The sequence below is a fragment of the Microtus pennsylvanicus genome, chromosome 13 (assembly GCF_037038515.1).
Source record: "Microtus pennsylvanicus isolate mMicPen1 chromosome 13, mMicPen1.hap1, whole genome shotgun sequence".
Classification (NCBI taxonomy): Eukaryota; Metazoa; Chordata; class Mammalia; order Rodentia; family Cricetidae; genus Microtus; species Microtus pennsylvanicus.
The window spans coordinates 55533446-55546714 of record NC_134591.1 but is presented as its reverse complement, the minus strand read 5'-3'; the positions used below and the strand labels follow the sequence as shown (position 1 = coordinate 55546714).

The 13269-nt window shown below is 41.3% G+C and overlaps 1 protein-coding gene across 15 annotated transcripts in view; it reads left to right on the top strand.

Moving 5' to 3' along the window:
• Nucleotides 1-13269, top strand: part of Macf1 (microtubule actin crosslinking factor 1) — a 337047-nt gene that overhangs the window by 56405 nt on the left and 267373 nt on the right. The window lies entirely within an intron of this gene.

Genomic DNA, 13269 nt, shown 5'->3' with positions numbered 1-13269 from the left:
CCCATCAGATGACCTTGAAGCCCCCCCCCCTTCCCGTCACCGTCCTCGTCCCTGGGGCTGGGAGCCGATTGTTAACAAGCAGCGCCACCTGTGGGCCCCCTTGGCCACTGCAGCTCTCCTAAGCCAGTGCGCCTGTTCAGTCTGGACCTGTTTTGCTCCACACAGATGGAAAGAAGAGGCCTTATTAAGTTTTAACACAGATCTAAGCAGAGGTTTAACAGAGCAAGGGGCTCAAGAGTGTGGATATAGAATTTTCAAGGACAAAGTCATCTTTATGTGTCTTTAGAATAGACATTATATATGCTTTCTAAACATTTTTGATGTATTACAGTCATGCATTTATCTTGTGTTTGTACATATGTATTGCGTGTGTGCAAGTCAGAGGACAGCTTGTGAGGGTTGGCTCTCTTCTTCCTTCTTATGGCTTCCAGGGATCAAATCTGGGTTGTCAGTCTTGGCAGTAAGTGCTCTAACCAGATATGATTTTGGTGGCTTCTGAAGTTACACCTTAAAGGATTGCTAAGGCACTTAAATGAGATCACAGGATAGGGTAGTTCCTAAGGGCGGACTGGATGGGGTTACAGCTGATAAGAAAACCTGAGGGCACAGAGTTCTACAAAGCAGTCAAAATGTTCTTGCTGTAAAAGTTTTATTTGTGAGATTCTCAGAAAATTGTCGGTTTTCATCTGGAGGAGTAAGGTCATGTATGTTTAGGCCTTAAGCATAATCGATTGCTGTTCTAACATTCTTATTTGAAATCTCTATAAAAAAGAAAAGAATCTTACGGTTAAGGATGTAGCTCAGTTAGCAGAGTGCTTACCTAGCATTCATGAAACCTTGGATTTGATCACCAGTACTACATAATCTGGGCATGCTAGTTGTTTTTTTTTTTTTTAAACTGCTGTGGTCATGGTGTCTCTCCACAATAGAAACCCTAACTAAGACAAGTGGTTTATATGAATTTTTTGTTTTGTTTTTCGATACAGGGTTCCTCTGTAACTTTGGAGCCTGCCCTGGAACTTGCTCTGTAGACCAGGCTGGCCTCGAACACAGAGAGATCCGCCTGCCTCTGCCTCCCAAGTGCTGGGATTAAAGGCGTGTGCCACCATTGCCCAGCCACAAAAAAAATTTTTTAAAAATTTATTTTTTAGATGACACCCACCCCCCCTTTTTTGGTGTGTGCATATGTATGCGTGAGTGTAGGCTCGTGCAGAGGGCGGAGGGTAACTTTCAGGAGTAGGCTCTTCCCTGTTCTGAAGATTGAGCTCAGGTTATCAGGCTTTTTTTTTTTTTTTTAGTTTTTCGAGACAGGGTTTCTCTGTAGCTTTGGGACCTGTCCTGCAACTAGCACTGTAGACCAGGTTGGCCTTGAATTCAAGGAGCTCCACCTGCCTCTCCCTCTGGAGTGCTGGGATAAAGGCGTGTTCCACCACTGCCTGGTACGGGGGATTCATTTTAGAGAAACACGTAGATGTGAACGACAGTAGGGCCCTTGTGCAGCAGTGGAATAAAGACAAGCACAGGAGTGTGTTCAGTTTGAAACTTGGCCTCTGATGTGACTTTTCTTTGGGAAATAAATGCTTTTTTCAGTGTAATTTTCTTTATGCAAAATTGTGAGTTATATAAAATATTTGACATGATTTAGTTACTTATTTTTTATTGAGTAAAAATGTACTTCCTTCAGAATATGTTGAATTTACATTTTATTTTCAGATGCTCTTTGGCAAGTAAGAATGGCTAGTTAAATGTATATTGGATTAGGGTTGTAGTTTGGTGGTAGAATTTTTGCTTTGTATTTGTGAGGTCCTGTGTTAGGGGAAAAGTATATTATTTCATTCAACTACTTCCACATATAGAACAAAAATTTGCCTACAATGTTTATAGGAAGCCTTACTTTCCTGTGTGAGTGTATGGGGTGTACGTGTGTGTGTGTGTGTGTGTGTGTGTGTCTGTCTGTCTGTCTGTCTGTCTGTCTGAGAGAGAGGGAGGGAGAGAAAGGGAGGGAGGGAGGGAGGGAGAGAGAGAGAGAGAGAGAGAGAGAGAGAGAGAGAGAGAGAGAGAGATAGTGATAGTAGTAGATGAATCCAGGGCTTTGTACATGCTAGGTGAGTGCTGTGCCAATCATTTAGCTACAATCCCATTATATTAATGTAGTTTCTCTTTTAGCAGTTTATATTTCTCTAGTTTGCATGCCAAGGATTTGTTGAAGTATTTCTCCTGTACACAAAGAGTGAATGAAATAAAGCAAACCTCCAGGTCTGGTGGCAGAAGCAGGCAAATCTCTGTGAGTTCAAGGTCAGCCTGATCTCTGTGATGAGTTCCAGGTCAGTCAGGGCTAGAAAGGGGGAAGAAAGGAGGGCAGAAAGGAGAAAGAAAGAGGGAAGGGAAGGAAGGAAGGACGAGGAAGAAGGGAAGGGAAGGAAGGAAAGGAAAGGAAGGACAAGTGCGAAAGCAAACACCAGATAATGAGGGTGCTTCCTTACTGTCTTTGAATAGAGGCTTCACAAACTTGAAGAATGGCTGAGAGGGTTCAACTCAGCTAATATAAGAGGATTATAAATTTTCGGCCAGCTTATATAAGATAACAAATTCTTGGCTATCTTGAATAATGATATTGAAAAATTCTAAAGGACAAAACAATTATTAGAAGCTATATTTTTTCATTCCCAGTGAGAGCTTTGATGAGGAATAACAGTATAATCTTCAAATTGGCCTATACACAGATGTAATTATAGGTATTTTTTGTTCCATGCATATAATATAACTGCCTTCTAATTACTTATGAAAGTAGAGTTCATGAATACTTCAAATAACAGGCCAATCCTAGAATAAATTTTAACCAGTTTTTTCACTGACTTGAATTATGAGGCTTATGGGAAAAGAAACAGATTCTTTTCCTATTTATTTTATTTTTTAATTATGAGTGTTGAGGGTATGGGCACATGTGAATGCAGGTGCCAGTGGAGTTCAGGAGAGGGTGTTAGATCCCTGGAACTAGAGTTACAGGTGATTGTGAACAGTCTCATGTAGCCCGGACACCCTAGAAAACACTATGTAAACCAGTTAGTCTAGCCTTAGACATATGAGGATCTTCCCGTATGTACCAGCACTTACAGGCCTCACTCTCAACCCCTCCTACACTTCAGTGCTGGAGATTGAACCCAGGGACATTGAGCTACCTAGTCTTACGTGGCTATTTACAAAATGTGGCTGTACATAAACCAAGGACATTGAGCTTATAATTAGTGATCCTAGAGAAGCCAAATAAGGAGAACCCAAAGAAAAACATATAGGCATCCTCCTGAATATTAACCTTCAGCAAGCGATGAAAGGAGACAGAGACAGAGACCCAAATTGGAGCACAGGACTGAAATCTCAAGGTCCAAATCAGGAGCAGAAGGAGAGAGAGCACGAGCATGGAACTCAGGACCACGAGGGGTGCACCCACACACTGAAACAATGGGGATGTTCTATTGGGAACTCACCAAGGCCAGCTGGCCTGAGTCTGGAAAAGCCTGGGATAAAACCGGACTCTCTGAACATAGCGGACAATGAGGACTACTGAGAACTCAAGAACAATGGCAATGGGTTTCTGATCCTACTGCACGCACTGGCTTTGTGGGAGCCTAGGCAGGTTGGATGCTCAACTTACTAGACCTGGATGGAGGTGGGGGTTCCCTGGACTTCCCACAGGACAGGGAACCCTGATTGCTTTTCGGGCTGGGGGGAGACTTAATTGGGGGAGGGGGAGGGAAATGGGAGGCGGTGGCGGGGAAGAGACAGAAATCTTTAATAAATAAATAAATTTAAAAAAAAAAACAAAAAAACAAAATGTGGCTGTAGGGGCGTCTAAATCTCACGTTCTAAACTGTGAATGATAGTGCACATCTGTAACACCGGCTACTGGAGAGCTAATGTGGGAAGCTGAATGCTTGAAGCCAATTAAGGTAAGGTAGCAAGTTGCTTGGCCATACTGGACAACCTGGTGAAATCCTATTTCTTTTCTTTTCTTTTCTTTTTTTCTTTTGGTTTTTTGAGACAGAGTTTCTCTGTAGCTTTGGAGCCTGTCCTGGAACTAGCTCTTGTAGACCAGGCTGGCCTCAAACTCAAAAGATCCACCAGTCTCTGCCTCCCAAGTGCTGGGATTAAAGGCGTGCGCCACCACCGCCCAGCTGAGATCCTGTTTCAAAAGCAAAAACATTTGTATTCTTTCAACCAAATAGGTCTTTATTGTGATTATTTATTTATTGGACAGGGTTTCTCTGCATAGAGAAACAGTCCCAGTTGTCCTAGAATTTGATATATAGGCCAGGCTGGCCTCAAACTCAGAGGTCTTCCTGTCTCTTCCTCAACAGTTCTAGAATTAAAGGCGTGTGCCACCATGCCCAACCCTTTTATTAATCATTCCATTTGCTATTATGTGTAGTTACTGGTATGCTGTGCCTGGCCTAGCTGTGCAGTGCCCTTACAGGAAGGTGGAATGCTTTAACTTGTGTAGTTTGCATAGCACAGCAGTAGGTCAGTGAACATTTGTGAAGATTTTTGATAACAGTGAATACATGTGCCCAGTACAGTGTCTAGCAACACATACACGTAGCAGTTAGAAAGAATTCATATGACATTTATTCAGTTTCAAGCTTATACGATACTTTTTATGATTCATTTTCCCTTAGTGCCCAGGATCTAGGCAAACACTCTATCACTGAACATCATTCCCAGCTCTGACTTTGTTTTTTTGTTTTTGATTTTTCATTATTGGTGATTATTGAACCTAGGGTCACACACTTGCTGGGCAAGTACTCTGTCACTGAGCCACATTCTCCCTTCTTCTTTTTTTGTTTTTTTCTCCTTAAGACAGAGTCTTACCATGTTGGCCTGAAACTTGGTATGTAGCCTAGGCAGGTCTTGACTTTGTAATCTTCCTGTATCAACCTGGTAAGTAGTTGAGATTACAGGCCAGACCACTAGGCCCTGATGATAGTGATATTTTTGAGCTAAAGTTTCTATCTTTAGCTCCATTTTACACTTGATGAAAGGGAAGATCAGAAAGGCATAGTGGAGTTCGATGCCAGCCTGCTCTACAGAGTGAAAACCCTATATTGAACTCCCTGCACCCCCCCCCCCCCAGAAAGACATAGTGACATGTGAAAGACACACAATTGGTCAACTGCAGGACCAGGTCTCAGATGACAGACAATATGCATGTGTCATTTTCATGTATTCTTAACCACTATGCTATGGTCAGTAGTTCAGGGTGTTTTTGCATTTTTAAGTTTCTCCTAGACTCTTCTTTTGTCTTGGGTGTGGCTCAAATACAGACAAGCCAAAGCAGCATAGTTTATGACTGTGCTCCTGGGGTTCTTCACCTTGCACCAGCATCAGAAACACCTGGAGGGCCTGTTAAAACAGATTGCTGGGTCCCTCCCTGCTTCTGGCTCAGTATGTACTGAATCACGGGTGGGGCTTGAGAATTTGTGTTTATTACGAGTTCCCAGGAGATGCTGATACAGCTAATCTGGGGACCACTGGTGCAGAGGATTGAGGTTAAGATAGGGAATGAAGCTGTCATGGTTTGAGTCTTGGCCTTGCCATTTACTTGCTGAACTCCATCAAATGCTTGCACATTCATGTGCTTTGGTGTTTATCTGTAAAATGTTTTGCTGATAGTACCTGCATTGTAGGATTCTTAGGAAGATTGAATGAAATAGCATGTGTAAAGTGCTTGAAATACGCACCCTTTGCTACAATGGTAATGAGATATGTTCCTTCTTTTGTAAACTTTAGGGTCTAGTTCTTAGACTAATAGTAGCAAAAATAGGAATTCAGGTATTAGATGATATAGTTCGGACAGGTCAAATGTATATTGGAGCACAAGGGAGGCAGTGAAAGACCAGGAGGAGGAGAGAGGTGAGTGCTATTGAAAGGTTGGGATTGTCAGGGGTTTGGGTTTCATTCTCAAGATCCCAAGGAAGATGGGGGGAGGGGGGAGAACAAGGTCCCTGCACACATTTGTCTAGAGCTGATATCTGTCTGGTCCTAAGGTTACTGCAGTGTTTGCTTCTTGTGGAGAATAATGGTGGAGGAAGTGGTTTGCTGTTGACTTCTGGAGCTGGGCTCAGCAGCCTTTATCCTCTGCAGCTGCCGCACATACTTCTGATTCTTGCTGAGAAAAGCAGTTGTTAGGTTTGGAAGTCTTTAGATTCCAGAGCCAGCTGGACAGCTGACCTGGTAGCTGTTTCCCAAACTGCAGCTCTCTGTCACCTCATCTCTTTGCCCCCCCCCATAATTTTTTTTTAAACTTTGGAATGATATTCTATATTTAGTGAGCTAGACAGTTAGAAGGTTGGGGGAGACTATGGATGGAGTATTTGAGCCAAGGACAAAATATATTCTGTCCCCAAACTTTAACCCTTTCACCCTCAAAAGGCCACTTACGGTGTTAGGAATGTATCTCTACTTCATGGGTGAGAGCAGTGTTTATTTTTGGGTGTCTTGGCTAAAATATTTGGGGGGAAGGAGTGGGGAGATGTTCGTACCACTCCATTTATGGCTGAGCAATGCTTGGTATTCTACAGAGGGAGCTGTAAGAACAGCGGGAGAAAGAGCTCCACATTCTGACCGTCCACCTTTCCTTCAGGATGGCTATGACCTTGTGAGCTCCAGAGGGGAACAAGGATGTCTCATGCTCACATGAGCCACAGCTGATTTTCCTGGCCATCTTCTACTCTCCCGGGCTCTTGAATCACCACCTAGGAATGACTAGGAATGGCAGTAGCCAGGTTCCTACCTGGAGCACCTGGAGGGCTCTTGGCATACTGCAATGTTGGTGTTGGTCTCCTAGACACAGATTGGGCCTCTTTGGGCTCTTCGAATCATAGGCTGGGACTTAGCTCTCCCTCCAGCTTGTTCCAGGAGGCACTGACCTACTTTTCAGGGACAATTAAGTGTTTGTGAGCAAAGGAAGGCGGTGACCAAAGTGAAGGTAAACTAGAGTTACATTAAACAAACATTGGGAGTTTCTTTTTCCATCTCAAACATCAGAGTCCAGTGGTATGGTAGACCAGGCTGAGGGGGGCCAGATTCTAGATGCTTCTTGAGACGGCCACCCAGTCCTTGAAAGTGTCTTTTCAGTACACTTTAATATTAGAAGTTTCCTTTCTTTGTCTTTTTTAGAACAAGATTTGGAAGGAAGTGAATTGGCCAGTAAGAGGCAGCAGTCCCTTACGGTGACAGCATTCTGGTTAGTTTGTAGCATCTTCTTATTGTAACAGACTGGAATAATAAGCTAGCTAGGAACCTGGATCTTTAGGGAATAAGTAGAGTGTTTAGGTTTTTCTTTCCTTATAAGGCAAGAGATTGAGAACTATTATATGTATAAGCTTTCAACAAATAAATTAGAAAACTCAGCAAGAATTAGTATTAAAAATTAGATTCAATAGCCGGGCAGTGGTGGTGCACGCCTTTAATCTCAGCACTCAGGGGGCAGAGACAGGTGAATCTCTGTGAGTTTGAGGCCAGCTTGGTCTACAGAGTGAGTTCTACAGAGTGAGTTTAAAACAGGCTCCAAAGCTACAGAAAAATTCTGTCTTGAAAAAACAAAACAAAAAAAATTAGATTCAGCCTTTTTCTTCCTTTTATCCCCTCCTTCCCATTCCCATACTGGGCCTGTAGTTATTTTCATTATTTTTTTTCTTTCTCTCTTATTGTTTTTAATGAGCTATATATATATATTTTCCACTCCCTTACCACCCTACCCCTCCACCTCACACCCCAAATTCTCTGGAGCCGTGGATTGTAGTCTGGTTATACTTTGCTTTGCTTTATATCTTGCAGACACAAATTTCTGTCCTGCTTGGTCCTGTTTGGTCCTGCAATTGTTCAGTCCCAAAGAAACACATAGAAGCTTATATTAATTGTAAACTGTTTGGTTAGAGTTGCTTCTGGGTGAGTTTGCTTCTTTTAGTTCTAGAACTTTCAGGTGTGCTGTTAAGTCACTATGTGTGGGATTTCTCCAATTTCTTTATGTAGGCACTTAACGCTATGAACTTTCCTCAAAGCACCGCTTTCATTGTGTCCCATAAGTTTCGCTATGTTGTGTGGTCATTTTCATTGAATTGTAGGAAGTCTGTAATTTCTTTCTTTATTTCTTCCTTGACTCAGTTGGGCAATATTCAGTTTTCATGAGTTTGTAGGCTTTCTGGAATTTGTGTTGTTTTTGAATTTTAACTTTAAGCCATGGTGATCTGATAAGTTATTCTTTTTTTTTTTTTTTTGGATCTGTGGAGGTTTGCTTTGTTACTGAGTGTGTGGTCAATTTTAGAGAAGGTTCCATGAAGTGCTGAGAAGCAGGTATATTCTTTTGTGTTTGGGCAGAATATTCTATAGATGTCTGTTAAGTCCATTTGAGTCATAACATCTGTTAGTTCTCTTCTTTCTCTGTTAAGTTTCTGTCCGGCAGAACTGTCCAGTGGTGAGAGTGGGGTGTTGAAGTCTCCCACTATTAGTGTGTGGGGTTTTATGTGTGACTTAAGCTTTAGAAGTGTTTCTTTTGCAAATGTGGGCGCTCTTGTATTTGGGGCATAGATGTTCAGAATTGAGATTCATATTGATGGATTTTTCCTGAGTGAAATATGAAATGTCCCTCTTTGTCTCTTTTGATTGATTTTAGTTTGAAGTCTATTTTGGTAGATATTAAGATAGCTACACGAGCTTATTTCTTAGGCCTATTTGCTTGGAAAACCTTTTCCCAACACTTAACTCTGAGGTATGTCTGTCTTTGAAGTTGAGGTGTGTTTCTTGTATCCAGCAGAAGTATGGATTCTGTTTTTGTATCCAATCTGTTAGCCTGTATCTTTTTACTGGCAAATTGAGTTCCATTGGTATTAATGGATATTAATAACCAGTGATTGCTGTTTCCTGATATTTTTTTGGTGGTGGTGGCATTGTGTGTGCCTTTCCCTTCTTTGGTGTTTGCTGGTGTGGGATTACTTATTGCCTATGTTTTTGTGGGTGTTGCTAACTTCCTTAGGTTGGAATTTTCTTTCTAGTACTTTCTATAGGGCTGGATTTGTGGATAAGTATTGTTTAAATCTGGTTTTGTCTTTAATATCTTGTTATTTTTGTCTATGGTAATTGAGAGCTTTGCTGGGTATAGTAGTCTATTGTTTTCTACTTAATGCCTGTCAAGGATTTTCTGGCTTTCATTATTTCCATTGAGAAGTCAGGTGTATTTCTGATAGGTTTGCTTTCATGTATTACTTGGCTTTTTTCCTTTACAGCTGTTAGTATTCTTTCTTTTTTCTGTATGTTTAGTGTTTTATTATGTGGCAAGGGGACTTTTTGTGGGGTCTAGTCTATTTGGTGTACTGTAAGGCATGTCCTTCTTTAGGTTGGGAAAGTTTTCTTATATGATTTTGTTGATTATATTTTTTGTGACTTTGAGATGAACTTCTTCTTTTATCCCCATTATTCTTAGGTTTGGTCTTTTCATGGTATCTCAGATTTCATGGATATTTTGTGTTAAGAGTTTGTTGGAGTTAACATTTTCTTTGACTAATGAATCCATTTCCTCTATTGTATCTTCAGTGCCTGAGATTCTTTCTTTCATCTTTTGTATTCTGTTGTTTGTGCATCTGTAGTTCCTGACCATTTACTTAACTTTTCCATTTCCAGACTTTCCTTGGTTTGTGCTTTCTTTATTGCTTTTATTTCAGTTTTCAAGTCTTGAGCCCTTTCCTTCACCTGTTTAATTGCTTTTTCTTGGTTTTCTTTAAGGAATTTGTTGATTTCTGCCAATTTTTGTTTGTCTTTTCCTCCATTTCCTCAAGGGAATTTTTTATATCCTCTTTAAGGGCATCAAACATCTTCATCAAGTTATTTTTAAGGTGATTTTCTTCTGCTTCATCTGTGTTGAAGCAATTCAGGTATTGCTGTTGTAGAACCACTAGTTTCTGGTGCTGCTGTATGCATTGCTCTTTATGTTGTTGAGTGTATTCTTGCACTGGTGTCTACCCATCTCTTCCTTCAATTAGTGGAACCTGTGCTTCAGAGGGTCCCTCTTCCTCCAATTGGTACAGTTGATGACTGTGGGTCCATTGAGCAGGCAGGGCAGAGCCTCAGGAGCTCACTTCTCCAGGTGCAGGTGGTCACAGCTCTGGTGCTCTTGGGCTCTTGGTACAGGCGTGTCTATAGCTCTGGTGGTTGCTGATGCAGCAGGGTATCTCGTACAGATGCTGGCTGGGACACAGGTGCTCTTTCCCAGTGGGACTTTTTAATATAGTTTCTAGAAGCCGGTGCTGTCGGTGCTTCCAGGCTACCGTGCCTGTACTCCTTCACTGATGCTTCTCAGGCTGGCCAGCCACCGCAGCTTTTCCTTTCTCTCTACCTCTTCCAGGCCGGGGCTGTGGGACTGCTGCTGTCCCTTTCCCTGTCCCGTAGTCATTTTCTCTACTGAACTTCTGAGTGGCTCCTTGACAGGCTCATGAGGGCCACCACTTGGCTGCCACTCCTGCCCTGAGATCTTGTAATCCTATCATACTGATTCTAGTTCCTTTTCCCTGCAGCAGCTGTTCTAGATTTGCTCACAGTCCTCGCTGATTTCCCCCCTCCCATCAAGCCATCCGGTCTTTACTTACCACACCTTACCTTTCATTTCATCTGTAATCTCTACCAGTTCTCACCTCCTCACCTGATTTCAGAAACAAGTTGCTAGATAATTATTAGTTTGTCTTTCTCAATCAGCCTACAACTCCCCCCATCTCCTTCCTCTCTTTATATTGCTTTACTCTTCTAGATAAACATTACCAGTCTGTCATCACAACTGAAGTTGCTCTCACTTACATGACCTACTTGAAGAACTCAGCAGTCTCTTATTCCTTCTTGTGACATTTGCCATAGCTTTTAGTAGTTTTAGACATTTTAATCTTTATTTTGTTTTTTATATCAACTGATTACTTACATTCTGATTATTTCATTTATTAACTTCATCTATGATTCTCAAATCAGATTTCCTGATTACGAGTTCTCCCTCCCCCTGGTTCACACTTGTATGTCTGTCTATACTTGATTTTAGCGGGAAGGTTGAAAAGCGGTGCTTACTGGTGTGTAAAGTGCTTGTCATGCCTTTTCTACAGAAATGCTAACCTTTTCCAAGCCGAGCCCATTGTCACCATCCTTCTTCCCTTGCCTAAACCCGCTTCTCTTTTGAAGATCTCTCCTAACAGCTCTCCTCCTGGTTGGACCTACTGTTCTGTTTCAGGTCACATCTCTGGAAAGGATTATCAGTTTATCCTTTGTTGATGTCCTTTTGCCTTCTGATTTATCTGCTTCACAAACACCTATTTATACAGTAATCTTTGGTTCCCAGTGAAAGGTAGCTAGTGAGTGTTGTTCTTGCTGTCTGCCCCAGCCAGGGAAGTTCAGCTTCTCCCGAGGCTCTGTGGTACTTTGTATATTGTCCTGTCTTTGTGCTTGTCATCTTATTAGCAGTTATCTTGTTAGTTGTCTGGTTCTGAAGGCGGAGTTCATGAGAGCAGACTGTACCATCTTCATCTGTTCTTTGATGCCATGACAGTTGGGTGCATTGTTGGATTGTCTGTTACATCCAGATAGCTTCAGATAAAGGGTACTTGGAAAATCTAAAAAAGATGTTAAATTGTAGCACAATTGCCTAGCTTCATTTTCTTTCATAAAATAACCATGTCTAAGCCCGGCGGTGGTGGCGCATGCCTTTAATCCCACCACTCGGGAGGCAGAGGCAGGCGGATCTCTGTGAGTTCGAGACCAGACTGGTCTACAAGAGCTAGTTCCAGGACAGGAACCAAAAGGCTCAGAGGTTAAGAGCACTGGCTGTTCTTCCAGAGGTCCTGAGTTCAATTCCCAGCAACCACATGGTGGCTCACACCCATTTGTAATAAGATCTGGTACCCTCTTCTAGCATTCAGGCATACATGCAGGCAGAACACTGTATTCATAATAAATAAATAAATCTTTAAAAAAAAACTGCGGAGAAACCCTGTCTTGAAAAATCAAAAAAAAAAAAAAAACAACAAAAACAAAAACCAAACCCACGTCTATTTTAGAAGAAATATAAGATAATGAACAAAAGCATAAAATGAAAGCAACCTAAAATTATAGTGTAGCATTTTGAATTTAGGACCTTGTGCATGTTAGGCAAGTTCTCTATTTTCTTCCCCTTTCGTCCTTTCATTTTTTCCTTCCATTGTCATTTTTATTCTGTGAGAATTTCATGCATATAATGTAATTTGATCAAATCCACTCTTCTTTTTTTTTTCTGATTTCTTCCCTGTCTTTCCCATTCTAATTTGCTTTTATGTGTTCTTTTTAAAATAGAGTATATTATAAATTGGTGCTCAGTATGGTGGTGCACGCCTTTAATCCAGCACTCAGAAGGCAAAGATATCTAAGTCAGAGGCCAGCCTGGTCTACATAGTGAGCTCCAAGACAGCTGTGGCTATGTAGAGAGACTATGTCTAAAAAAAAAAAAAAACAAAGAAAAGTTTAGTATCAATTTAAATGGCTTTCAGTATTCCCTTATGTGGCTGTATTGGTCTTTCTTAAAATAAAAAAGTTATTAATTTATGTATATGGGTATTTCACTTGCATGCATATCTTTGTACTACATACATGCCTGGTGCCCTAGGAGGCCAGATGACAGTGTGGAAGTGGAGTTAAAGGTGGTTGTGAACCACTATATGGGTGCTGGGAATTGAATCTGGGTTCTCTGGAAGAGCAGTTAGCGCTCTTAAACACTGAACCATCTCTCCAGCTCCCAGATGTATTGATCTATGTCAGTCTCCTGTTACTGTATTTTAAAAGAAGTTTGGCATTATTTGGTATTATAAATAGTGAGATGAATAAACTTGTATTATAAAAATATATTTGACACCATGTTGACAGTAGTTTCTGTCCTGCCCAGTCCTGCAGCCATTCAGTCTGAAAGAAACACACAGAGGTCTACATTAATTATAAACTCGTTGACCTATTAGCTCTGGCTTCGTATTAAGTAGTTCTTACATTTTTTTCTCTTTCTTTCTTTCTTTCTTTCTTTCTTTCTTTCTTTCTTTCTTTCTTTCTTTCTTTCTTTCGTCTTCTATTCTTACATCTTATAGTAACCCGTAACATTTGTCTGTGTTAGCCACGTGGCTTGGTACCTTTTATCAGTGAGGCATTCTCATCTTGTGTCCTCTGTGTCTGGATGATGACTGCAGACTGAACCTTTCCTCTTCCCAGAATTCTCCTGTTCTGGTC